General features: G+C 39.6%; 1 non-coding gene across 1 annotated transcript; it reads left to right on the forward strand.

Moving 5' to 3' along the window:
* The first annotated feature begins 4,325 nt into the window (after positions 1–4,325).
* On the forward strand, positions 4,326–4,418 carry TRNAI-UAU. Its single transcript is given in 2 exon segments — positions 4,326–4,363; positions 4,383–4,418. It is a non-coding gene; the product is annotated as a tRNA-Ile (tRNA).
* Positions 4,419–27,406: the final 22,988 nt, after the last annotated feature.

The following is a 27,406-nucleotide window of genomic DNA, read 5'->3' on the forward strand; positions in this document are numbered from 1 at the left end:
ATAGAAGAATTGCACATATTTAACATATATTGAATTACTTGCTATCTAGGGGAGGGAGTGAAGAGAAGGGAAGGAGAAAAAAAATTGGAACACAAGGTTTTGCAAGGGTAAATGTTGAAAACTATCTATGCATGTGTTTGAAAATAAAAAGCTTTATTAAAAACACGACCTTTATCAGAGAAATAATGCAAATTCTCCTCCCCCCTCCCCAGTCACTTCTTCTTTAATTTTAGTTGCAATGGTTTGTCCATGGACAAAAAGAATGAACCTAAAGAATGGGCCTAGAGGTCTCTAAATCATTGGCAGTACTGGTAGCTTCCAGACCTCTCAGCCCAGAAACACTGAAGATAATTTGGAAGGTCTGTGGCACCATGGTGGGAGTCCAGCGTGCAGTCCTGCTGCAGGCTGCACTAGCACTGCCTCCAGCTGACCGGCTCCAGCTCCAGCTCCAGCAAAGCAGGCACAGATCCTGTGGACTTCTGAACCAGCAGCAGTGGGTGTTTCCAGATCTCTTGGCCCAGAGGCCAAAGATGACTTGGAAGGTGGGCAAGAAGGTTTTGTAAGTAGGGTGAAAGAGCCTTGGAAAACCAGCATCCTGGAGTGGGCCTGGGCAGAGGTGGCAGAGGTCTCTGCTCACAGGAGATCTCTTTACTAGAATTGAGGAAGAACTCTGTTGCTTTAGCACACTTAATCTTACAGCCACAATGGGCCTCCTAACACTTCTAACAGCTCTAGGGCAGAAAAGAGAACTTTTGGTCAAATCCCTAGAATAATCTCTCAAAACTGCATCACAAAATTCCTGAAGCAAGCTTGGGACAATGAGCCCTCCATCCTGGAAACCAGCCCTACTTTAAAGAAAAGTTAAAAGCTAAGTAACAGGTTAGAAAAATGAGCAGTCAACAGAAAAAGATTCTTATAGAAAGTTACTATGGTAACAAGGAAGATCAAAACCACACACTCAGAAAAAGATAAAATCAAAATTCCTATATCCAAAGCTTCCAAGAGAAGTAAGGATTGGTTTCAAACCATAGAAAAGCTCAAAAGGGATTTTAACAATCAAGTAAGAGAGATAGAAAAAAATTAGGAAGAGAATTGAGAGTGGTGCAAAAGGAAATACAAAAAGCTATTGAAAAGAATGCTTTAAGAAGCAAAATTGACCAAATGGAAAAGGAGGTACAAAAGTTCACTGAGGAAAGTAATTCTTTAAAAATTAGAATGGGAGCTAATGGAAGTTAATAGCTTTATGAGAAATCCAGATACAATAAAGCAAAAGGGAAAAAAAAAGAAAAAATGAAAAAAAAATGAACTGTTTCATTGGAAAAACAACTGACCTGGAAAACAGATCTAGGGGACATAATTTAAAAATTATTGGTCTATCTGAAAGTCATGATAAAAAAAAGAGCTTGAACATCTTTCAAAAAATTATCAAGGAAAGCTGTCCTGATATTCTAGAACCAAAGGGAAAAAAAAAGAAATTAAAAGGATCTACCAATCACCTCCTGAAATAGATCCCAAAATGAAAACTCCCATTATAGCCAAATTCCAGAACTCCCAGGTCAAAGAGGGAGTATATGCCCATCAATTGGGGAATGGCTGAATAAATTGTGGTATGTGATTATGATAGAATATTATTGTTCTATGGAAAATGATGAGCAGGATGCTCTCAGAAAAACCTGGAAATTCCTTCATGAACTCAAGCAAAGTGAAATATCCTTTGTACAAAGTCATAGCAATGTTCTGGGATGATCAGCTATGAATGACTGCTATTCTCAGCAATACAATACTATGCTGAAGGACTTATGATGAAAAATGCTATATATACCCAGATACTGTGTCTGAATATAAATTAAAGCAAACTCTCTCTCTTTTTAAACTTTTTTTAAAAAAATTTTTGGGGGTGGGAGAGGGAAGAGATCTATGTTTTCTTTCACAACATGACTTTTATGGAAATGTTTTACATAGCTTCACATATGCTTTCTTAATGGAAGGATGAGGTGAGGAGGGAGGGAGGGAATCTAGAATTCAAAAGTTTTAAAAACAAATATAAAAAATTTGCTTTAAATGTAACTGGGGAAAATAAAATTATTTTAAAAAATGCATCTTCTGCTTTTTTCAAATTACTAAAGACCACTGTAATCTGTGTGTTTGTGCATGAAGGTGCTGCCTCCATCCCTCTTGATATATGCCCCATTATGTGTTTTTTGGAAGCCTGAACTGGTGACTAAAGGCCTAAGCCTCCAGAAAAGTTACTTAATGAGGGTTTGACCAGTATGCATCTTTCTTTTTCTTTCTTTTCTAGCTGTGTTAAATGGCAGGAAAAAGGGAGACAGGGTTGGGGGAAGAAGGCAGAAGAAGAAGGTGGCTAGTGAAACCTAAGAAAGAGTCTGACTTACACAAGGCACACTAACACCTTTTTGTTGCCCTTTCTCCTTCTCTGGTCCAGGGCGATCTCTAGTGACTATCTGTTTAGTTGGCCTTAGGAAAGGATTTTGCTATCAGCTCCACAGCAGGTGGTTCTACCGAACAATCAATTATTGTTACTTACTTCGGAAATATTTCCAAATTATATATAAAAAATTTTTACCAATCATTTTTTTAAAATTTTGAGTTCCAAGCTCTCTCCTTTCCCCTCTTGAGAAGGCAAGCAATTTAATATCAGTTATACACATGAAGTCATTCAAAACGTTTCCATATTAACCATGTTGCAAAATAAGACTCAAACAAAACAAAAATAAAGTTTTTAAAAAAAGTATGTTTCCATCTTCATCGGTTCTCTCTCTGAAGGTGGATAACATTTTCCATCACGGGTCCTTCGGGATTGTCTCAACTCGCTGTCTCCATCAGAGCAGCTAAACCTTTCAGAGATGATTCTCCTTACCACACGTCTTCAACAGGCCACTGTTTATTAAAGGGCACTAGGCCATAAGCATTTCAGAAAAGTAAAAGATAGCCCCTGTTCTCAGGGTAGACTTAATAAGTCTTTAGAGGACTAGAATTTAAGCAAAACTGGTAGGACCAAACTGCTCTAAATTGAGTCAGTGCGTGTTTTTTTTTTTTTTTTGTTTGTTTGTTTGTTTTATCCTTAAAGCCAAGAAAATAGAGGATGCAAATTTTTATTTCAAAGCAAAATTTAATTATCTTATTGCAGTTATTTGTGTTTACAGTGTATTTGCGCAGAGGGAAAGACAATTTTGTCAAATAGAATTCTTTATCAACTGATGATCTTCCTGGTCCCTCTGCAGTCAGGCTTAGGAGACGCAAAGACAAGTCCCGACATTTCTGCCACCTCCTGCTCAGGCGCTTCCCCCCGCCCCCCGTTCTGGCGCGTTTTACAGAGAAGGGGCTCTGCAGCACTTGGAAGTCCCCGGGATGGAGCGAGCTGAATGGGATAACTGTCAGGAAGCACTTTTATCCCTTTCCGTTTGGGACTTTGGACACCACGCAAGGGCTCCGGACCAGAAGAGACCGGCGGGACATATAGACCAAATGCAATTGACTTCGAGCAGAGAGAAATAGAGCTTTCCAAGACCCTAAATTCCAGCCCCGCCCCGTTCCGAGTTTTTTTGCCGCGCTTCCGCCGTTTGCTCCGCCCAACTCTGCCCTAGCTCCACCTCCTCCCGCCGCGATTGGTTGCGCACCCAAAATCCCGCCTCCAGCTAGATAAGTCCCGCTGATTAAAAAAAAAAAGTCTCCAAGCTCCTCCCCAATTGCGTGAGGCCCCGCCCTCCCGCGCAGCTTTGCTGAGCACAAGTCACTCCTCAGTCCCCCTAAGCTCATCCCGTGTTTCCTTGGCCCTGAGACCCGATCCTCCGGCTCCGCCTCCTCCGGCTTGGTTTTCCTTTGTTACAGTCCGCTAGGCTTCGCTAGGGGTCTCCGGGCCCAGCTCCTCCCACAGTCCCTATCGCTGCTCGCGCAGCTAATGCCCCGGGGGTCTCAGGCAGACAGAGAAGGGCCACGGAGGGGGCTCACACAGGGGTAGAGGGCGCGGCGGGGGGTGGGGAAGAGAGGGAACCGGGGCCGTAAACCTTGGGGAAGGTCCCCTGATGGAGAGACCCAGACCACAGACCCGATCTAGCAATCTTTCTATCCTCCTTAAGCAGGCGCCGCCGCCATTTTGCGACAGATTGAGCACGGGGTCCCGCAGCCGACCTCAGGGGGGTGCTCGGGTGTAGCTGAGGGCGTAGGAAGCCGAGCGGCGAGCTCTGGGCCGGCCTTACAGCTGAAGGCAGTCGGCGCATGCTCTGTGCGGACCCCGTGTTCGCCCCTTCCCCATCACGAGGCCAGGGTGCACCCTGATAGGGCGATCCTGAGGCTGCTCCGCCGGAGCTCCAGTGGCGCAATCGGTTAGCGCGCGGTACTTATACAGCAGTACGGGCAGAGCGATGCCGAGGTTGTGAGTTCGAGCCTCACCTGGAGCACGTCCTTTTTGGGCGCCGTTCTCATTTTTTGCCTGCCCTCCCGGGCTGGGAGCGCTCCTCATTTAAATACATCTTGCTATCCCCTTCTCAGCTCCCGCAACGGGCGGGAAGCGCGCTGTCCCGGCGGGAGGGGGGCGGCGTCTGACAGTCCCTGCTCTCGCCTCCCAAGCCTTAGGCCTCCCCGCAGCCGGAACCGGCCGGCCCAGAGAGTCTGCCCTGCTCCGCGTGCGCCCCCGCGCCTTCCGGGGCCTGGGCGCCGGGATGCTCCGTGCTGATGCGGAGGGCTGAGGGCTCCGTACGGAGGGGCGGCGGGGGAGGGAGGTAACGGGCAGCGGCGCAGTGCGGGGAGAGAACGGGGCGCGTTGTTGGGGTGTCGGAGGGTCAACGTGGAGCGGTCGCCGCAGCTTCCAATGAAACATCATCAAATGTGAATTACATTTAAAAAGTACTAAGCGATGGGGACGAGGACGCACAAAGTAAGTCAAACCGTCCCTGCTCCCAGGAGCGTAATGTCTAGTTAAGGAGAACACACACTATATGATCAGTGCTACAAGTTCGGTAATGCGTGCTGCATGCATTAGAAAGACGCAAGGCGCAGTGAGTGAGTTCTGAGGGGCCGGTAGGGTGGGAAAAGGCTGGGGGGGGGGGGGGGGCGCAAACGGAAAATCCCCAAATGCTTATTACTATAAATTAAGTGATGGAGGCACGGGCCAGGCCGGAAAAGCGGACTCTCATGCGGAATCAGCACAAGCCAGATAGTGCACAATAAAGATATTTAAAAGGAAGTAAAGCAAAGCGCTTGGTGAGCTCGGAGGGAACCGAGTTAAAGGTAAGACAGGAAAGAGGACGGCGTCTCAATTCAGTTCCTCGATGATTCCGAGGAGCAAGGCAATGTTCTAGCACAAATGCAGAAATGAAAAAAACGATCCCTAAAAGAGTTTCCATTCTAGAGAAACTGAATTTCGTCTTAAGGAATATGGGTAGGAATTTAACATTAGAAGAGGAAGCTAGGAAGAGGATATTAGTATAGACTTGGGGAAGAACAAAGTTCAGGGATACCTTCTGCGGAGAGAATAGTGCAATTTGGTAGAACTGAAGAGTTTATGGGGGAATATATTACGGCAAGATTGGAATGATAGGGAGAGCCTTAAATGTTAGGAAAAATGATTTTTATTTTAAACAATAGGGAGTTACTGAAGGTTTTTGAGCAGAAAAGCAACATGATCAGTTTTATGCAAAAGGAAAAAACTTTTCTTACCCCTTTTGGGAAAGAACTGAATTTAGAGTCACAAACCAATTCAAGTTCTGTGTTTTTTTTCCTCCCATTTACTAGCTGTGTGACTTGGCAATTTACTAAAATTTGTCAATGTCATAGTCTATAAGGGATCAGGAAAAGTTATCCCCCAGGAGGATTACAGGAAGTTGGGAGAGTATATATCTGTGCGTGGGTGGCTAGGTGATACAGTGGATGGAGTGCTGGACCTTAGAGACATTTTCCCGAGTTCAAATCTAATCTCAGACAAAAGAGGCTGTGTGACCCTGGGCAAGTAACTTAATCCTGTTTGCCTCAGTTTCCTCATCTATAAAAATGAGCTGGGGAAGAAAACGAATCCCTCCAGTATCCTTGCCGAGAAAATGTCAAAGTGAGGTCATGAATACTTGACTGAATAACAACAAAAGTAGAAGCCATCTAAGAAGGAGGAGTTTAGTTTATCCCAACCATATATTTTATATATGTACAACATTAAAAATAAAGTTTTGAGTTCTAAATCCTAATCCTTTTTCCCTCTCTCCATTCCCTCCCTCCTTGACATGGTAAGCAATCACATATAGGTAATTTATGTGTAATCAACTTTACACATATACCTGTATATATATATATAGCTATACAGGCAAACACATGCATACATATATACACACACACATTATATATATATATATATATATCAAGAATCAGAGAATTAGGAAAGATGTCATCTAGGAAGAGACACGAGTCATGTTCTGAAAGAAGTTCATAATTCTAAAATGTGGAAGAAGTACAGTCTGGACTTGAAAGACCACTTAATTTTTCAATGACATGGAGACAGGAGATGAAGTATGAAAAATTGTATATGGCTAACAAGTAGTAGGCCAGTTTGATTAGAATGGAGAATCCATGAGAGAGACCCTATGTAATTAGCTGAGGCTTCAGTTGATGCACTGAGGTCCCAAGTACATGAGGCTAAATAGTAATTGGGCTATACTCTATTAATATACATGATTGGATAAAGAATGGCCCCTGCCCAATCTCTGTGCAAGTCCTGATGTGTTGTATAGGAAATGACAATTTTGGTGGGTGGAGGCAGAGAGAGACAGGAAGAGAAGCTGAGAGAGATTAGGCCTGGGTTGCTGGTCCTGTGGCTGCTGGTCTGGCTAGCTTCTTGACTCAGCTACATACATTGCTATCGCCGATTCTCTTCCACCTCCGATCCTTCTTCACTGAGAATAAAGACTGACGATTTTCCCCTAATCTGAATTCCTGACTCCAGCTGATTTAAAAATACACGATCTTCACAACCCTATTCATTTATGGGTTTATTCCAGCTATGAGTTAGTTTAGTACAAGTATGGGTACTGTCTTATGAGAAAATTTTATTTAACTGTCAGAATTGGAAGAAAACCTTATTGTATTGTTTGAACCTAATCCTGCATGGCTGAGAAGCTGTACCATTCTTACCTGCTGCTTAACCCTTAACCCAGAAAAGACCCAGGTTTTGTTGACCAGAAAGCTGGTCAGATCCAAAAATTGATACAATAAGTTTTCTCACTTTCTCACAATTTAGAAAGTCCTTAATCTTTCTTCCAATTAGAAGACGGATAATCTGCTGTCTTATTTCTTTTTAATTAATTGGTCTTATTTGGTTAATTTTTGAATACATAAAGGCCTGTCTTCCCTTATATTTGGGATCCAGGGCTAAACTGAGGAGGTCTGGTCCTGTTTTTGAGCAATTGCCATCCAGTGCTTAATAAATCAATATACTCAAAGGATTGAACCTCTGTTTTTCTCAGTCATTTCATCTTTTAGCTGTTACAGGTAAGAGATAGAATGAGGAAGAATTTAAATAATAGCCCAAGGATTTAATATTTTATCCTAGAAATAATAGAGACATTGAACATTTTTGAGTAAGAGTAAAAATGGTTAGATCTATGTTTTGTGAATATTAATGTCAAAATCAATATGCCACATATTTGGAGAGGGGAGAGTATGAGGTAGACAGAGCAATTAGGAGGCTGTTATAGAAGCCTAGTGGAGAAATGAGAAATGTCTGAATTATCATAGGAGGCACTAGAGAATGGAAAGATTGTGATTAATTTAAGAGATGTAGAGAGAGACTGAACAAGGAAGCTGATAGTATATGAAAGCTGAGGGAAAGGGAAGCGGGAAGAATGATTCCAATATTTATGAACCCAAGAGGCTATTAGGAGGGTGATTGTGCTCTCAACAGAAAAAGGGAAGTTTAGAAGGATGCTTTGAGAGAAAGAATTTTTAAAAAAATTTTAATAGCCTTTTATTTACAGGTTATATGTATGGGTAACTTTACAGCATTGACAATTACCAAACCTTTGAGAGAAAGAATAATGGAGTTTCATTTTGGACATGTTGAGTTTGAGATAAGACACCAGAATTGAGATGCAATTTTTTTTCTGGTGAGAAATTAAGGCAGGCTATATAGATTTGAGTTTTATCTATGAATGGATTGTAATTGAACTCATAAGAATAAATCAAATCAGCAATGGATCATGGAAGTCCTAAACCACAGTCTTGGGGGATGCCTACTTCTTGGGTGAATGGAGAAGATTGAGATCTTAGACTGAAGGCTAAAAAGCCCATAGTTTTAAGGGCTAAGGAAGTGGGGAAGGTGAGATAGACTGAGAGTTTTGAGAAACTCAAATTTAGTTTGATGTGGGACTAGGAAAAAAGTTTGACAGCTGAAGTTTCTTTAAAAGACAGTTAATGAAAGCATATTTTTAAAACTTTGTTTTTCTTCCCCCCCTTCTGTTTTCTTTTGCAGCATGGTTAATATGGAACTATATTTTCATGACTTCACATATATAATTGATCTAAAACTTCATGCCTTCTCAAGGAAGGTGGATAGGAGGAAGGACAGAAGAGAATTTGGAACTCAAAATTTTAAAAAAGAATGTCAAATTGTTTTATATATAATTGGGAAATATAAATGCATTTAAAAATAAAATACAGTAAAAAATAAAAAAGTCAATCAATGAAATGGGTAAGACAGCTGGCATAACACAAAGAGCTTTGAATTAGGAATCAGAAGACCAGAGTCAGATTCCCAGTTCTGTTTTTTACTTAATCCTGGGCAAATCACAACCTCCGAGAGACTTAGTTTCCACATCTGAAAAATGAAAGGGTTGGTTTAGATGACATCTAAGGTCTGTTTCAGGTTTAAATTTATGACCCAGCAAAGGAGACCAGTAGTTGGGAATGAAGAGAAAGCAGTGTCTTAGAAGCCAAGAAAAAAGATAGTATCTGGGAGTAGAGAGTAGATAACAATCTTAGAAGCTGTAGGGAGATCAAGAAAGATAGGAATGAGAAAAGATTACTTGATTTAACAATACAGAACTCTTTGGTTACCTTGAAGAGAGCAATTTCATTTGAGTGATGACATTAGAAATCAAAACTGCATGAGCAGTGAGTGGGAGGTGAGAAAAACGAAGGCAATGAAAAGAAAGTTATTTTTAGGAGTTTGGTTGAGGAAGAGGTACAGAGGATGGCAGAATCAAGTGAATCTCTTTTAAGGATGAATTGTGTTTTACAGAGGGCTAGTTTCCTCTTAAGCTAGGGTATGGGATCCCACAGAGAGGGAGACACCTCAACCTTTGGTGTACAATTAAGTTTTCTGCCACGTTGCAGAAACACCCTTATTGAGCAAGGAGCAATGATTTGTGACCATGCAAATGAGTTTCAGTCTGAGGGTCACAGCCAGTGGCTAATAATCAGGGATGCCTGAACAGGGCCTCTTACCTGTAAGCAAGTTGAGTTGCTGGATTGGCTCTCCTCCCATTTGCAGATACTGTGCATACCCAAAGCCCATAAACTGCTTCTCTGAATGGTGATTGGGGATTGCCTACTGTTCACACACTGATCACACTTAAAAATGTATATCAACAAGGCTGCACGGCATAATAAACTGGAGCTCTTTTCACACTGTACGAGTCTTCCACCTCATTCATCTCCCCTCTGAGATCAAAGGGCTCATAGACTTTGAGCTTTTAAGAAGGTCACAACACTATTAGTGCTAGAAAGTATGATGTGAAGAGATCTAAGATGAAGGGTATTTTGTTAATAGTGAGGAAAACATCTTAGATCTTGAGCTGGAAGGGACTTCAGAATCGGCTAGTTCCATCTTCTTCCAATTTTACAGATGAGGAAACTGAGACCCAGGGTGGTGAAGTGATTTTCCTAAGGTCATATGAAAACAATGGAAATGAGATTAAAGCTCAGGAACTGTTCAGAGCCAATACTTCCTAATGTACAAATATGATCCTTGTAGATAGAGGTTAAGAGTAGGAGTAGGAGTGATTTTTAAAATATGCATATATATGTATGTGTGCATACCCACTTCCCAGATAGATAGATAGATATAGATAAAGGGATGAGAGTTGTCTGTTTGGCTAATTGAGAAATAGCTATTCAATTAATAGTTCTTCAAAAGAGATGGTTGTGTCTTTGGGCAAGGGAAGGCTGTGGCTACATGCAAAGGTGTAGATGCAAAGCTGGGCAAAGTCCGGATGCAACTGAATTTAGAAGGTGCTCAATTGACCTTGCAGATATACAAGGTGAAGCTATGATAACTATGGTGGTGTATATATACATGTGACTTGGGATAGCCTGCCCTCAATGATCAAGCATTGCCCTCTCCACCAAGTCTGGGGAAGTTAGAACCAGATATCCTATCTTCCTGTAGCTGCAGCTCTAGCATCCTGAAAAACAACTGTCTAAGATGAAACCCAGAGTAGATCATAGGCACTGGTAAGTGGAGATTGGAAACACCACTCTTTAAACCTCTCTACAGGATGAACCAATTAGTACGTTTTATGACACAGGATGCTAGCAATCATAAGCCCCCATTCCCTTCAGCTTATAGACCCTATTCCCTCCAGGGAATAGAACATATGGTTCTGTCATTGCACCTATCCTATTGTCCCCATCTCTAAGTTGGGGAACAAGATCCCTTAGGCAAATCTACTCAGCCAAGGTTGTAAGTAAGCCTCTGTTCCCACCATCTTCATAGCATATTGAAATAGAATATAAGCTTCTTGAGGGTAGGAATAATTTTATTTCTGTGTATTTTCAGCACATATTTCAGTGCCTAGTACATACTAATTATTGATACTGGTCCTTTGATCCCTATTGCCTGGGATTACCATTGGCATAAAGAGTGATGGATACCTATGTTGTCACCTTCATGTAGATGGATGTTGAGCTGATGGAGGGTAGAGGCAGAGAGGTAAGGAAGTAAGATGTGAAAGCTGCCCCTGTTCCCTACTCCTTAGGTTACTATAATTATTTGCCTCTGTTCCACTGATCTACTTTTCTGTTTCTTAGACAGATAGTTTTAGTAATTACAGCTTTATAATATAATTTAAAAGCTGGTATTGTTAAAACCTCTTTTTATTTACATTTTTTATTAGTTCTTTTGATTTTCTTATTCTTCCAAATGAATTTTGTTACATTTTTTCTTATTAAGTAAAATAATTTTTGATAATTTAATTGGGATGGCATTGAATACATTTTTTATTATAGTGGCCCTGCCTACCCATGAACAATTAATATTTCTCTAATTATTTAAATGTAATTTTATTTGTAAAAAGTTTTTTAAAAATAATTTTGTTCATATAATTCCTAGATTTGTTTTAGCAGGTATTTTATAATATCTAGAGTTATTTTAAATGGAGGGTATTTCTTTCTATCTCTTCTTGTAGGATTTTATTTGTGACATATATATATATATGTATATATATATAAATGCTGATGATTTATGTAGATTTACTTTATATCCTACTACTTTGTCAAAAATTATTAATTGTTTCAACTAACTTTTAGTTGAGTCTTTGGGATTTTCTAAGTATATCATTATATCCTCTGCAAAAAAGATAGCTTTATTATTTCATTCCCTGTTATGATTTCTTCTATTTCTTTTTCTTTTCCTGTTAGCATTTCCAACACAATATTGAATAATATTTGTTGGGGTCCTCAGCTAGTGCAGACCTGCTGACACCAGCTGGAGTCTGAACACTTACCCAGTTATTGTCGCCTCTACAACATTCGCACATCTCCAGATATGACAGAGCAGTCTGACACCACTTATGCAGTTAGAGAAGCTTTATTGCTTGGTTACATCATCTTGTCTCTCCTTCTGCTTCCTTGCTTCCTCTCTTTCCTTCTGCAGTCCTGTACTTATACCCCTCTCATCTCCCTTGCCAATGTGCCCCAACAACAACTATGTGTTTAGCTTGTATATCCAGGAGCACAACTCCTGAGATGATGGGAGCGATCTCGATCTGGTGCATGCTCAATGCCTCTCCTGGTGTGTCTACAGGGTGTGCCCCGGACCTGTAGCCAACAAGGCAGAACTCACACCCGAGGCCTCAACATCCATTCCCAAGAGTGAGCTGACTGAGATCCAACCAGCCAAAAACCACAAGAGTCAAGTTTGCACAAGACTTGTCTTTGCACAGACTTGTTGCCTATGCAAATGGGGTATTGTGTGCAAGGTACAGGATGAAGGGTCTCAAGATTAATACAGACTCTTGTTATTCTGTTCCCTAGCATTCTTGTTGCTAGGTTCTCTAGCATCTCCCCCTTTTTGTTTTCTATGAAAGGGTGCCACTCCACTACCAGTCCTACAAGGGACTGTCTTAAGAGAGAGAGTAAGCATCAGAAAATACAAGGTAAAAGCAACAGCAATACAATAAAAAAGTAATTAACAGTAAAATATGAGACAACCACGAAGGTATTGGCACTGTATGTTGGTATATTCAATCAATAAGGTCATGAGAAACATCATTAAGGAGGCTAAAATTTTTGCTAATACATTAATGTCAGTTACAAGCTTTGCCAATTCTTGGATTTGATTAGAGCAAGTCCATGACACAGCCATTTTAGTATTCTCTTCTGCTCTCTCTTTTCTGTTGACTGGTGTGTCCTGGTCCTCCTTTTCTGCCTCCTTTTGCTCTTCTTCTTGTTCTGAAGGTCCCAGGAGTTACAAGGAGCGGGTGGGCATCCACTGTCCGGCTTCATTGGGACCTGGAATGATATAAGCAGACCCTGTCCCCCATTGTGCACCACCCCCAGTCCCTTCCATGACCTGTCTGGTATGTCTTTCTACATCGCTTGTCATTGTGTCAGAGCTGTCCTGGTATGGGGAGAAACCTGTGAATCCTTGACCTGTGGCATAGCAAAGAAGCATAAAGCTGGTGTAAGGGTATCAATAGCTGAAAATTGAAGAAAATTAGAGTGTGTAGAGAGCGGTGTCCAATTGGGACTGAGTTAAGCACCCCATCCCTCTACCTCCACCTCCCCCTTTTTGCTTTTACAGCACGGTCTTCAATGTGCGGTTGGCATGCTCACCACTGCCTGGCCTGTGGGGTTATAAGGAAGGCCTGTGAGGTGGCAAATCCCAAATTCCTGTAAAAAGAGAGCAAAGCCTTTGGAGGAATACATGGGGCCATTGTCAGTTTTAAGGTATGACAGAGGGCCTGCAGGAGAGAAACAGAGATACAGATGTGAGATGGCGCACCTGGTCTCCTTGCCTGGTTGAATAGTTGTCTATGGGAACCTGGAAAAGGTATCTTCTGTAATGTGAATAAGCTGCTTGCCCCAATGGATAACATCCATTTGCCAGAGGGTATTAAGACAGTCACCACGGGCATTCTGTGGTGAGGAGTGTTGATTGAGCTGTTTGAAGCAAAAAAGATATATTAGTATTTCTGTCTTTAATGTAGACAGAAGGCAGAGAAGAAGAGCCTTTACAGCATAGGCACTGTCCGAGGCAATGTTATATGCCTGTATAATTAAAGATTTAATTATAGCAAACAGTTCATTCTGTTGATCAGACTCATAGGGGGTGTGGAGAACCCATTGTTGATTGGTATTAGGGCATACTATCCCAGCTTTCCCTGATTTGGTGGCGTCAGTGATGGGCCCACCGCTGGTTCTGTAGGAGGGACCCATAGGGAGCTGGTCATCTGATACAGACTATCACAAGTAGGTTTAAAGCTTACAACAGACACCATGGAGGCCCACAAACAAATTGTCCTGTGCAATAGCTAAAATGTGTTGTTCTGTTATGAGAGAATGCACAATTGGGTAGGTCCCATTAAGTCACAGTGTCCTTTATATGCAGGACCAAAGAAATTCATCCATCAAGTCTGTGCAAGATACTATGGCCTTTGTGGCTCTTCGAGGCCACAAGCACTCAATAGGGTCCTCTCCGTGATGGAACATGGCATACATGGGGGCATCTTTTTGTATTGTTAACCCAATTGGAAGCGTGGGATCTATGCGCGTGAGCCAATTAGACCATAATTGTCGAATGGAGTGAAAACTGTCTCTGGCTGCTTGAGTCCACTGACGGGGGGACAATAATGAAGGATCACCAGATAATATGTCATAGAAAGGCTTCATTAATGAAGGTGGAATAGGAACTACTGACCTCATCCATTGTATCAGCCTAATCACCTTTTGAAAATCATTCAGAGTCTTCACTTTGGTCATATCCAATTGGGGAGGACGTAAAGAAACATACACTCTGTCCACCACATAACCCAGGTAAGAAAACGGAGGTTGAGAAATGTGGCTGAGACCTCTAATTTCGCTATTCCATCACTGGTGCTCTCAGGATCACATTGTACCACGGATCTAAATGCCTAGAATTCAGGGGTCCTCAAACTACGGCCCTCGGGCCAGATGCGGCAGCTGAGGACAATTATCCCCCTCACCCAGGGCTATGAAGTTTCTTTATTTAAAGGCCCACAAAACAAAGTTTTTGTTTTTACTATAATCCTGCCCCCCAACAGTCTGAGGGACAGTGAACTGGCCCCCTATTTAAAAAGTTTGAGGACCCCTGGAACTTTCTTACAGAGACCCCTTTTGGTCTTTCTTGGTGTCTGCTGCGTGGATGATTTTCAGCAGCAGGGGGCACTCTAGTCCTATCAAAAAAGTTGGGTTTTCAGTTTATTGCATTTTCATTTTTTCTTGCTCTGCTGGGACAGGAGGGGACGGCCTGAGGGAAGGTGTATGTGTACTTGGGGCTCTGGGAGCAAATGCAGACAGTTAATTTCCTTGTGGTAGAAAGTCTAAGCTGCAGGAACCCATTTTCCTGAGCAGATTCTTGGCAGGAGCAGGTCTGTGGGGACATGGAAAGGACGCTGGATTGGAGAATCGCATTGGACAGGAGGGCTAGAATTCAAACTTCAACCCTTCCCGGACAACAGCTAGCTATCTTCACCACCCATGCATACGCTCCACCTTTCTGATCTTTGGTTTATTTGTTCCTCCTTTTAAACAAGCTTTGATATCCTAAGCTATCAATTACAGCCATTTCTTGATCCTTGGTGGAATAAGTAAAGGGTGACAGTTGGGGGCAGCATGAATAACACAGTCTTTGGATGTGGATCTGGATTCTCAGTCTAGATTTTGCTCAGCCCAACACCATTGTTGATAGCCCTGAACACATAGTTTCTCACACTGGAGGAAAGGGAAGATCTTGAATCATTGCAGATAATACATCTCTGGATGGTAGAGAATTGACTATATTGACATTTCTTGCCAAGGATTGACTTCTAGACACCATAGAGTAGAAAATCAGTGAACTTGGATTAAAATCTCCTCTCTGCTATTTGCTAGCAGTGTGATCAGAGTAGAAGTAACAACTTTTTAAACCTCTTTCTTCAACAGTAAAATGAAAAGATTTGACCAGAATACCTTACTTTTTGGCTCATGTAGGCCCACAATAAATATTCGTTGACTGATTTACTATCTGCAAGTCTTGAATCTAATCCTAAATCTATGACCCTCTTTATTTACAGTGATTTCATGATTCTGGATCCAAGTTTGGGATATATTCTTTTAAGAAGTGATAAGAACAAGCAGAAATCCTTCCTTTCCTACTTATTGGTGCCTTCTGAAAGTCTCTTTGGGTATCTTCTATCATTTGGGATTGCTTTATTCTGAATTTGTTGGATGGTGGGGGAAAACTGGGCTGGGAATTAGGACATTTGAATTCTGGTCTGAACAATTGTGTAATTTTGAGCAAGTGATTTAACAATTTTGGGATTAATCTTCTTCATCTGTAAAATGGAAATAATAAATCCTGCCCTGCCGTTCTCAGATGAAATCATGGATTCACAAGTATCAGGCTATCCAAATGTGAACAATTATGATATTCTGACCATGTCTTTGAGAGAGTTTCTATTTGAAGTTTCTGCACGTGTATGACAGAAGGGGGCAGCATTGTTCTCTAAATCTTTCTCATCCCTCCTGCCTTCAGATCCTCTGGCTGGATCTTTAATCCCTTTCTTCTCCTGCCTCCTCCATTACTATCCAAGGGCCACAGAAAGGTCACCTTTCTGAGCTTCACATAATATAGACCAGTTTTAGGGGCCAGGTAATCATTTCCCCAATATTCAAAGATGGAGAGGAACAGAAACAGAAAGGAGTTGAACCACTTCCCCACCTACCACAAAGATAAATATGTCTAAAATAAAAATAAATATAAAAATATAAGAAAGATGAGCTAGGAGGAGAAAGCACTGGGCTTGGAGCTCAGATTAAGGTGGCAGGCTCTGGTTTTGAAGGATGTTAGCTCTTCTATTGCTAGGTATGTCTACGAGCTGAGGCTGCCCAGGAGCTCTGTGTCTTCTCCCAGACGAGTTGGCTCAGTTGAGGTTTTGCCTCTGTTGAAGGGTTGGCAGAAACATCTTTATGGGGCTGCAGGACCCTCTTATTTGGAGGAAACCATCCCTTTCTTTTACACTTTCTTTCCTCAAGTTTTCATCATGCCATCTCTCATAGTTCTCTTTCTACTTCCTTCTTTGTCTTTTTTGCAGATACATTTTCCATCTCCTCCTTCTATGAATCATTGCACTCTAGGACCCTGTCCTTGGTTCTCTCCTGTTCTCTTTCTATACTCACTCTTGGTGATCTCATTAATTTCCATGGATTCAGCTCTCAAGTACCTCTAGTCTTCCATCTTCAACTACTTGTTGCACATTTCTATCTAAGTGTCTTAAGGCATCTGAAATTCAATGCATCCAAATAAGAACTTATTTCCCCCTCCTAACTTTCCTGTTTCTGTTAATGTTTCTATTACCTATGCTTATGCTAATAATCTAGGAAAAATCCATTCTCATTTACTATTGCCCATCCCCCAATATTTAATCAGATGCTGTCTCATTGATTATAATTGTTCACTATCTATCTAGTCCTTTCCCTTCTTTCCACTCATGTCACAACTATACTAGTCCCCAGACATTCATCACCTTTTCTCTAGAATATATATTATAATAGTCTCCTGATTGGTTTCCTTATATCCAGTCTTCCTAATCAATCCATTCTGCCCACATTTACCAAAATGAACGTGCTCAAGTATAGGCCATCCATTTGCTCAGGGGGTTTCTTCACCTCCATATTAAAATACAAACTCCTGCATGGTGTTTAAAGCTTTTTATTTCTGATTGTAACATATCTTTATAGAATGATTGCATATTATTCCACATCACCAACTCTTCCATCTAACCAAATTGGCCTGTTTAATGTTCTCTGAACATTATTTCATCTCCTTCTCTTTGTCATGCACAGGCTGTCCTTAGTATCTGGGATGCTCTCTCTCCTCACTTTTGCTTCTTAATCCCCCTGTTCCTTTCAATATTCAGCTTACTTGTTACATCATACAAGCATTCTTTTCACAGCCCTTTCTGGTAGTTATTGCCACTTCTGGTAATTCACTATTTTGTCTGTATCCTGCACTGAAACCACTTAGCTTTCACATACCTATTTCAACAGAAACCTGCAATTTGCATCAGAATAAATAATTATTAAGAAATACAATGAGAAAATAGAGTAAATGATTTTTTTTCCCACCCTAGAAGTTCACAAAAGGAAATCCATGGCTAATAGGAAAGGGAACTGCTAAGGAAAGTGGGTTTCATTGAAGGGAAACAAGCCACCTGGCTCCCATCATAGAGTCTTAGGTAGCTGGCAAGTTTATTAACAAATAATTAAATTAAATTAACTTGGAGATAGCCAGAACAGATTTCTCACTTAAGAACCATGGAGTTCCAAAAGTCTTCTAGAGCTATCCTAGTCAGGGATAGCAGCTCACACCAGGATAACCCAAATATCCAGATCCTTCAAGGTCCCTCATAATCTATCCTGAGATGCTACACAAGGCCCTGAAGAGCCAGCATTCTGGACCTCAAAGCTTACCCTGAATGGTAGAAGTCAGTATAAGAAACCTGGTAACAATGATGAGACCAAAAACATGACTGGAGTTGGAGCTTGGAGGTCTGGCCAACCAAGCTCCAATTCAAGAATTTCTAAAGCTAGAGAGATGAGTAAACTGAAGAAATGTTGTAAAATTTAGAAATCACTCAAAAGCAAGAGAATAGTTCTGAATCTACTCTAAGTATAGACTTGAAGGAAAAAAAAATAGATTTTCCATGTTGACTACATTGAATATCTAGAAAAAGTAAAGCAAGAGATAAAAAGAAAAAAAACTCTGGAAGAAATGATTCGAAGGAAAATAAATAATTTAGAAGGGAAAATGGTAAACTTTAACCAAGTAACAAACTCCCTAAAATTAGGATAGACCAAATAGAAATCAGTGATACTATGGATAGCAGAAAATATCTTTTAAGGTCGAAAGAATAGAAGAAAATGTAAGATATCTGAAATAAAAAAATAACCAACCTGGAAAACATTTAAAAATTGCTGGATTCCCTGAAAAACATTTTTTAAAAGAGTCTGAATACTCTATGATATTATAAATGAAAACTGACCCACAGAATAAGAATAGAAAATATCTACTGATCACTTCCTGAAAAATTCAAAATTCAAAATCTTGAGAATATTAGAATCAAAATCCAGAGGTACAAGCAGCTAAGAAAGAAAGAATCCAATTGCCAAGGAATTAATAGTCAGGATCGCTTAAGACCTGATAACTTTTGTTATAAATAAAAGATCTTGAAATACAATATTTCAAAAAGTAAAAGATAGGCTTATCTATGCAAGAGTAGCTTATCCTACAGAGATAAATCCTGCAAGGAAATTAAATAAATAAAATAAAATCATACAAGGAAAAAAATTGACTGAAGGAATATAGTACTTTACACATTTCTAATGAAAAAGACTAGAAATGAATAAGAAATTCAAATACAATACTAAAAGTATGGAGAAATCTAAATCTGTACATTTATTTGAGCAGTTAGAAAAGAACAGATTATGATGGAGTGATAATATTTTAATTGTGAGAGATGATCCTGTCAGAACTTTAATATCTTTAAAAGGTATTGAGAAATTAAATAAGAAAAAACAGAGATCCTGGAGATAGATTGGTTCTTCTCTAGAGGTTTTAAGAGGAATAAGAGAAAATAGGATATAAAAGAAGAACCACAGTAGTGTAGAAAGGAGGAAGGGGATGTAGACATTGCTATTTCTCATATTTGGAGCCCATGAGAAAAATAGTGTTCAAACATCGAGGAAGGGATGGGAAAGCTGACATTAGATGAAACTCACTTTTACCTGAAACAGACTATGGAGGATTTGGCACATGCAGTTTGGCTTAAAAATAGATCAAATTTAATAGGGAAATAAGCAACCCCTGGGCCAATAAGCTATCTGCAAAACTACTAATCAAGAATGTAATTAAGGACTGTTTAGCAAAATTAATAAAAATACAACACAAATAATATTAATTTGTGGTTTTCCAAGTCAGCATGTGGAATCTTTTCCATTTGATATTACTGCCTTCTATGACTTCTTAGACAATTGGGAAATGGCTTAACAAAACAATGAATATAATGGAATATTATTATACTCAACAAAATGACAAGAGAGAATCTTGGTTAATTGAAATTAAATAATAAAATGATTTACAATGAGGTGAACAGAATTAGAGAACAGTTTATAAGAGGATAGCTACATTTTAAAGAAAAATAACTTTGAAAGACTTATGAACTGATCATATGAGGAGCAAAAATGTCTTTAGAATCCTTGTGATAAAGTGTGTTACCCACCTCCTGGCACAGAGATGTGGGATTAATGCAAGTGCCCTGCTTCTATTGATTGTTCTTGTTGTTTAAATATTGTCCTTCCTCCCCTCCAATCCCACCATTAGACTATGAGCTTCTCAAAAGCAAGGATTTTTGTCTTTTCTTTTTATCACCAGTGTTTTAAATGGTACCTGGTACAAAGTAGGTGTTTAATTAATAAATTATAGATAACTTGACAAGGTGCAGAAAGAGACCTATTTGGGGGCATGAACATTGTGTGGATTTACTTTGTGTGAGTATGTCTATTTGTTACAAAAGTTTTTGATTGTCCTTTTTCCTTTTTTCAGCTTTTAATTAGGGAGGTTGAGGAGCAATGCGGAAATGTCAATAGTGAAGTGGATAGAAATCCAGGAAAAGCACTGAAACATTTCAAAAGAGATATATAAGGAAACAGAAGGAAGTTCAGAAGGAAGAATAGACAAGCAGGACAGTTTGAAAGTAATAAAAAATTAACATGTACTTTTTAAAAATACAAGGTATGAAATGGAGATTCATGGCTTCATATATAATCCTCTTATTTTGTTGTAAATATGGAAATGTTTTCTTTTTGGTGTTTAATTAAATATAAACATTTATTTCTCCCTCAAAACATAATGCTATATATAAACAACTGTATACATATAAAACATATACATATATGTATGTAACAATGACATATGGAAACAAACACGTTTACATTCATGACTAAATTTGGTAAATATAAAATATTTACATTCATTAAAAGGCCATCCATGTTCACTTCTCTTCCAGGACTTCTCTTAACTCTCCATACTTTCCCACCTTTCTCTGTGCAGGTATGTCTTCCTCCACCTCCTGTTCCTTTTCCTCTTCCCTTTTGTATGTCTTTTCCCATTGAAATGTAAGCTTCTTAAGCGTAGGATTGTCTTTCTGTCTCTGTTTTTCTGTCTCCATCTCTCATTTGCATTTATTTTTCTAACACTTAGCATAGCTCTTGATATATAGTAAGCATTTAATAAATGTTTCTCTCTCCTTCTGTCCTTCTATCTCCATTTCTCTATCTCTGTCTCTCTTCTTCACTTTTCTCCCTTCTCTATCTCTTCCTGTCTTTCTTGCTTTCTCCACTCACCCCATCAAAAAAGAATTAATTGTGCTGTGCCAAAAAAGACACTATCAGAGAACATGTGAATAAAAAGGATATGGAATGGGATGGGATGTCATATAGTGAGAACAAGGAACAATAGTAGGACTTCTGTGGTGTTCATGTAATGTTAAAAGACTTGGAGTCTTAGAGAAGAGCCTCTCCTGTGGAGAACTAACTGGAGAGTGTAGTCCCACTTCAGAAGTGGTTGCTGGATTTTAATCTGTACCATTGGAGGAAGTACTTACATTGAGATAATAGATCCATCAAAGTAAGGACATTCTTAAGGTAAGTGCTTACTCAGGACTACTGACATTTTTGTCAACTATCTTTCCATCTTCTCTCTGTAGTGTCTGCTCGTCACATTCCTAAAGGGTGGCATTTCTTGCAACTCTTAATCGTACCCCTGACAGTACCCTCAATAGACATTTGCCCAGGAAGAAGTAATCGAGATGGAAAGGGAGCAATATTAACCCATGTCCCCTTTTTCTGTCTGCCCTTCTAAAATTCCCATATCAGAGCACTGATTGTCACCACAGGACCCACTCTCCAGAAATGAACTAAATCTACCATCTTCCTCTTAATTAAAACTAAGACAAAATTTGGATTTTTAAAAAATGAATGTTTATGGGTAAATAGAGGGAAAGGAATATAAATATGTTACACCTAAGTCCCCAGTTTCTTTGAAAATTCTCACTCTGGACTGACATTACTTTTTTTTAATGTTTATTGATTGATTCTGCCTTATCTGATGGAGTCTTTTGGGGCAAATTGGGCTCTTAGGGTAGGCTGAGATCAGTTAATTAATAAACATTTATATCCTGTGATAACTGCTGAATCTACTAAAACCTTCTAGGTTGGCTCCACAGTTGTGAAGGCTGCACTGGGATTCCTGGATTCGGAGACACTGGAATTATTGCTCCACACACTTTTCCTTCCAACTCTCCATTCTAATGGCAGACCTTTAAAGCCAGCCCTGATTTAGAAATCTAATCCCCAACTTTCCCTCTTTTCTCCATGTATCTTTCTTTCTCTTTACCCTCTATCCTAACCATAACTCCATTTTTGAATCAACTGGCAAAATTCTAGTTTTTAGGCACAAGGTTCAAGGCAATCTGATGTCTGAAGCTTTCTCTAAAGCTCATTTGCTTGATTTTTGTGGGTCCTATGGAGAGTTCCCATTAAAGCTAAGTTGTCCTTATAAAGAGAAGTTTAGAAGACTCAGATTTCTTTTTCTAATTTATCTAAACTATAGCTACAACTGCTGGTCTCGCAGTATCATTTCCTCTTTTTTTTCTCAAATTTGTTAGTTATGAGAAGGTTGGTGGGGAATCAGGCAAACTCCTTTGATTTCTAGTCTCAAGTAGATTTTCTCCATCTCTTGGGATTTTTCATTCATACCAGAACCAGGCTATAGCCCTACTTTACTTCTAAGCCACCCTTAATCTTTGGTCAGACTGACTTCTACTCATTAGGCTCACTCAAGCCTTGACCTGGTTCTTGGTCCCTTGGTTTCCACAAGAACTTCGCTGTCTGGTTCCTGCGATAACTCCCCTAGACTCAAGCCCAGCCTGTCCTACAGTAACCTTGATCATTCCTTCTTCATCCTTCCTAGAAGTTTCTTGATTCCAGGTCCCTAAAGAAATGACCCAATCCTTGACTCATTTCTCTGTATCCTGCCAATTTGCCTGAAGGATATTCATAGTGGGTTGTTCAGGCTGGCTCCACACTTCGGTAAAGCTTGGCTTTCTCATTTATTGTTCTAAGCTAGCACCTGGGCTAAATTTGACTAGCATCCACGGGGCCTTGAAGTTAGATAATATCTGCCCCGGATTCTTTCTGCATCATATCAGCTTCTGAGACAGATTTGTTGCTTAGTGCTGAAGTTTCCATTTCCTGTCTGAAAGATCCCTCCCATTTTCAGCTCTTTTACAGAAAAAAGAATAATAGACGTTTCCTGAATCCAATGAGTGACCAAGCCTTAAAAGACTTTGATAATCAGCTCTATCCATTTTCCTGGGTTCTCTTCCCCTGGATTAGCATTTAAGTGCTTCTAGAGGAATGAGTTATCTTCCAGGATCTTATCTTTACAGTTTTATAATTTCAAAAATAGTTGATATAAAAATAGAAGACATATTTTCAACCAAGGGAGATTTGTTCTCTCATAATTGCACCTCATGGTTATATTCCCTTTTCTAGCTGAACACTTCTTTATAGACAGCATTCTTACAAATAGAGGCTCTCAGACAGAATGACACCCCCCTTCCAAAAAGAAAAAAAAAAAAAAGAAGAAGAAGAACCCAGGGCAGGTCAAGTCTGCAGGATATCAGAAATATGCATTCCTTTCTTTATTGTTTGCTGTCCTTCCTGGCCCATACTGGTCTCACTTCCATGTACCCAGACCTTAGGATCTTCTGTTGGCAACACTGCTGGAAGTTTCTTTGAGTTTCATGGAAACCCAAAACAAAGGGGACAGAAAAAAGGAGCCAAGAAAGCAATGTTTTCAGGGATCCATGCCCAGGTTCCATTAAGCTCGATTTTAGAGTTCCATTAGGCTGGCCCTTTAACCTAGCTTTTCTGTAGACTGTGATTATGGGGAGGCCACATCGACATATAATTTCTCATCTGGCTAGCTTCCTTTTGAATTTAGTCACCTTTCTTTGGCCTATGGTTTTTGTCTTTCTTTTCAAATAAGGGCCCAGAGGGATCAGGCCACCAAACTTGGTGATAACATTGCTAAGGAAAGAAGCAGCAGCTGACTCAGAGCCCAGAATGAGTATTAAGGACACTTTCACCCTGCGTCCTAGAATTTATATAACTTGGTCTCTGGGGTAGGGACCAGCTGAAGGGCTTAGATAAAGGGCTTTTATGATCTTGGTCTAAATGTTGGATCAAAATCTAAATGCATCATAAAGACATCTTCCAGCCCCACCTAAAGACATGCTAATAGGACCTTTACTGGAGTGGTATACCAGGCTTCTAGCCATCAAAGATCTCCTATTACAAAGCTCGAATCTTTTTTGTCTGTGTTTAAATAATAACCCATGAAATAATGTCTGTAAAAGGGAAACTGGGAATGAAAATATCAAAGCAATAAATGACAGTTACATGATGTTCCTTCCTGTGGGATGTCCCTATCCAAAGTGGCTCCAATATTTCTATTTGGGATTGTATTTTGCATTTTCTTGTGTAATATTCCTTTTGTTAACAGGAAAAAGGGCCCACATAATTGAGGCTTTTCCCTCCACAGGTCCTGTGCTTGTCAATTGTAGAGCTGCCATTTTTATATTTCATAGCATAAATTGATTTTTAATAGAGATATGGTTTAGTTAAGCTCAAATCAGGGATGATTGGAGTGAGTAGAAGAGACTTACTCTTCTAGAAGGGGAGATGCTTCCAGGAAAATGTCATCAACAAACTAAAGCATCTTTATAATTATCACCATCACCATCTCATTATGGTTACTATCCTAATCAGGTATTAGATCATCCTTATCCCATCGTTTCTTTCCCTGTCCTCATATCCAACCCCATTCTCATCACCAGCATTATTGTTATGGTCAGACCTCTACTTCCATCATCATACAAATTACCCCAATTCCTTCCAGTCCGTACTTCCACTCAGCTGTCAAGTTGACCATAGTCGAATGACCATGTCATTCCCATATCATTCCTCTTCCTCCACCCCATAATTCCAATGGTGCCCTCCAAGACCAAATGTAAAAGTGTCTATTTGGTTTTTTAAAGTTTTTCATTATTTGTTCCCTTTCTATCTTTCCAGTCTTCTTACATTTTATTCCCCTCCAAATATTTTAAGTTCCTTAATCTTCCATGCTCTTCCTTTCAGAAGATACCCATCTCTTGATTCTGAGCACTTTTCCTGGTTGTCCTCCATTTCTAGAACTCTTTCCCTACTTATCTCTGTCTCCAGGCTTCCCTGACTTTCTTCAAGACTTCTTCAAAATAAAGTCCCATTTTCTATAAAAATCCTTCCCCAATCATCTTTAATCTTAGTGCCTTTCTTCTAAGATGATCTCTAATTTACTTTGCACATATCTTTTTTATACACAATTATTTGCACATTGTCTCCCCAAATAAACTGTAAGCTCCTGAGAGCAGGGATTAATTTTTGCCTTTTTTTTTGTATCCCCAGAATTTAACAAAGTGCCTGACAGATAGTAGGTGCTTAATAAATGCTTGCTGACTCAACCATCTTATTCCTTCTTTCCATCCCTATTACCATCACTATCATTTTTACAGTCACTATCATGTTCATGACCACTATGTTGGGAGAGATTGTGTTGGGATAGCGAAAGAAAATCATAGAACCCATACCTGACTGCATACTTTCTTTACCATGCTTTAGCTTGAATACCTTTTTTGCAGCTCCTTCATTGTCTTATTTTCTCCCATTAGAATGTAAGATCCTAAGGGCTTGTATTTTGTATTCCCAATACTTATATAGTGCCTGGCACATAATGAGCACTTAGGAAACATTTGTTGATTTGACTTGATCTCAGTATAATTTGTCCCTTTGCGTTTCACCCGTTACCCCCGTACCTGTCCTATAGGGCTAAGCAGAACAACTTTAATATTCTTTCTCATGACACTTAGCCCTCAGTTATTTTGGGAAAAACTATTGTTATTGTCTTACCCAATTTGTGCCAGTGAAGAATGTAGGCTCCTTGAGAGCCTTTGTGATTTCAAAAATGACAATAGGAGTTAGAGACTTGTTTGGATGAGCATCGCTGTCCATGTCCACTAATTAATTAACCTGACAACAATAGCCTTTGTACCCCTTTGTACCAAGTTTCCTCACTAGAACACAGTGATTATGACAATAGTGGCTGGGATTTTTTTTCCCCTTTGTCTTTGTGCCCTTAGTACCTAGCATAGTGTCTAGTGAGTAACAGGAGATTAATAAATGCTTGGTAATCAATTAGAATTGATCTTTTTAAATTCAAGAGTAAGACTTTATTTAATTTCATCATATTGGATTCAATTCAATCTTCTCTTGAGATCTTTTTGGATCATCCAGAGCTGTTTCTCTGAATTTTTTGTCATTTGTAAATTTGCTAAGTATATCATCTTCTTCCAAGATAATAATAAAAATATTAGAAAGCACACGGCCAAACTGGGATCTTTCTTCTAAGCTGACATCTAAACATCCATCATTTTCTTGGTTCAGTCATTCATCCAGTTCTGAATACAAATAACTATACTATGATGTGATTTTGTGTACTCTTTCCCCCTGTTTTATCAAGTCTAATAAAGTTTTTTTTAAGAAAATTAAGTTACTTTGAAATTATCATTCTTTTCTTTTCTCTTTTATTCAAAATGTAACAAATACCAAATAAAATGAGCATTTCCACCTAAGGATATTGCAAAGGAAGAAACCTTATTATGTAGAACTTGATTTTCTTTTTAAGTATGTAATAAATTCAACATGTAGTTTTCAAACCTGATCTGTTTATCTGTGATTCCTTATAGCTTCCCTCCCCAATTGAAAAAATTAAATAGAAAAAAAACCTTATAACAAATATACATTGTCTAGCAGAACAGATTCCTAAACTTGACACACCTGAAATTGTATGTCTGTTCTGCACCTTGAGTCCATTGCTTCTCCTTTAGGAGGTGGGCAACATGTGTGCAACATCACTGGTCCTTTGAAATGATAGTACCTGATCTGTTCTTGAAGAAAGAGGTACATGGGGGTAGATGGTGGGGCAAAATGGATAGTGTAGACTAAGGATGCTGCCAGCTCTGAAGAGGGGAAAAAAATGGAAGAGGAAAGGAGGAGATTCAAAGGTTTATTCTGTTTTCTTGAATCTGGTTGTGATTAATGAACAAATGATATAGATAATTCTTTTTTTCCAGTAATGAACCACAGTCCCTGGGCCTATAATGCCTACTTGGTCTTTCCTTCTTGGTTCACTCCATCCTTCTCTAGAGCTCAGTGTTTCTTTCTGTTCCCTCTTCCTTTCAGGAGTTAATTTTAGATTTTAGAATGGTTTTCCCTTTACTTACCAAGAATCTAAGTTTAATAGAAGGTCAGGGTAAAGTGTTTGTTCTTTCCTTTTTGTTTTTCTCATGCACACCATTGCCCTTGGCCAACCTTTTCCAGGCCTAGACCTGTTAGGGCAGGTTAGAGTTACTTAGGGCAGTTTGAGGCTGCTGACCTTGGGCTCCCTGGGTTGGAGACTGAAATAGGAGTTTGATGCTACCTGATGATTTCTTTAGATCATAGGATTTAGAAGTAGGAACTTTATAAGCCATCTGGTAATTGAGGAGGAAATGCAGGGCTAAGGCTTGTCCAAGGTAAGCCAGTTAGGAAAGATTTCTGTTAGAGCTCTGGTTCTTTGACTCCAAACCCAGGAATCATTCCTTTATCAAATGAGATAATATTTATAGGGTACTTATCATAGTCCTGGCACATAAGAGGAGTTATATGAAGGGGCCCACAGACATATCAGATATTTAGTTTCTTTATCTTTCCCTGTACTCCGGGATAGATACAGCTTAGAGACTTCTTTTTATTTTTAATATATATATAC

The sequence above is a fragment of the Sarcophilus harrisii genome, chromosome 2 (assembly GCF_902635505.1).
Source record: "Sarcophilus harrisii chromosome 2, mSarHar1.11, whole genome shotgun sequence".
Classification (NCBI taxonomy): domain Eukaryota; kingdom Metazoa; phylum Chordata; class Mammalia; order Dasyuromorphia; family Dasyuridae; genus Sarcophilus; species Sarcophilus harrisii.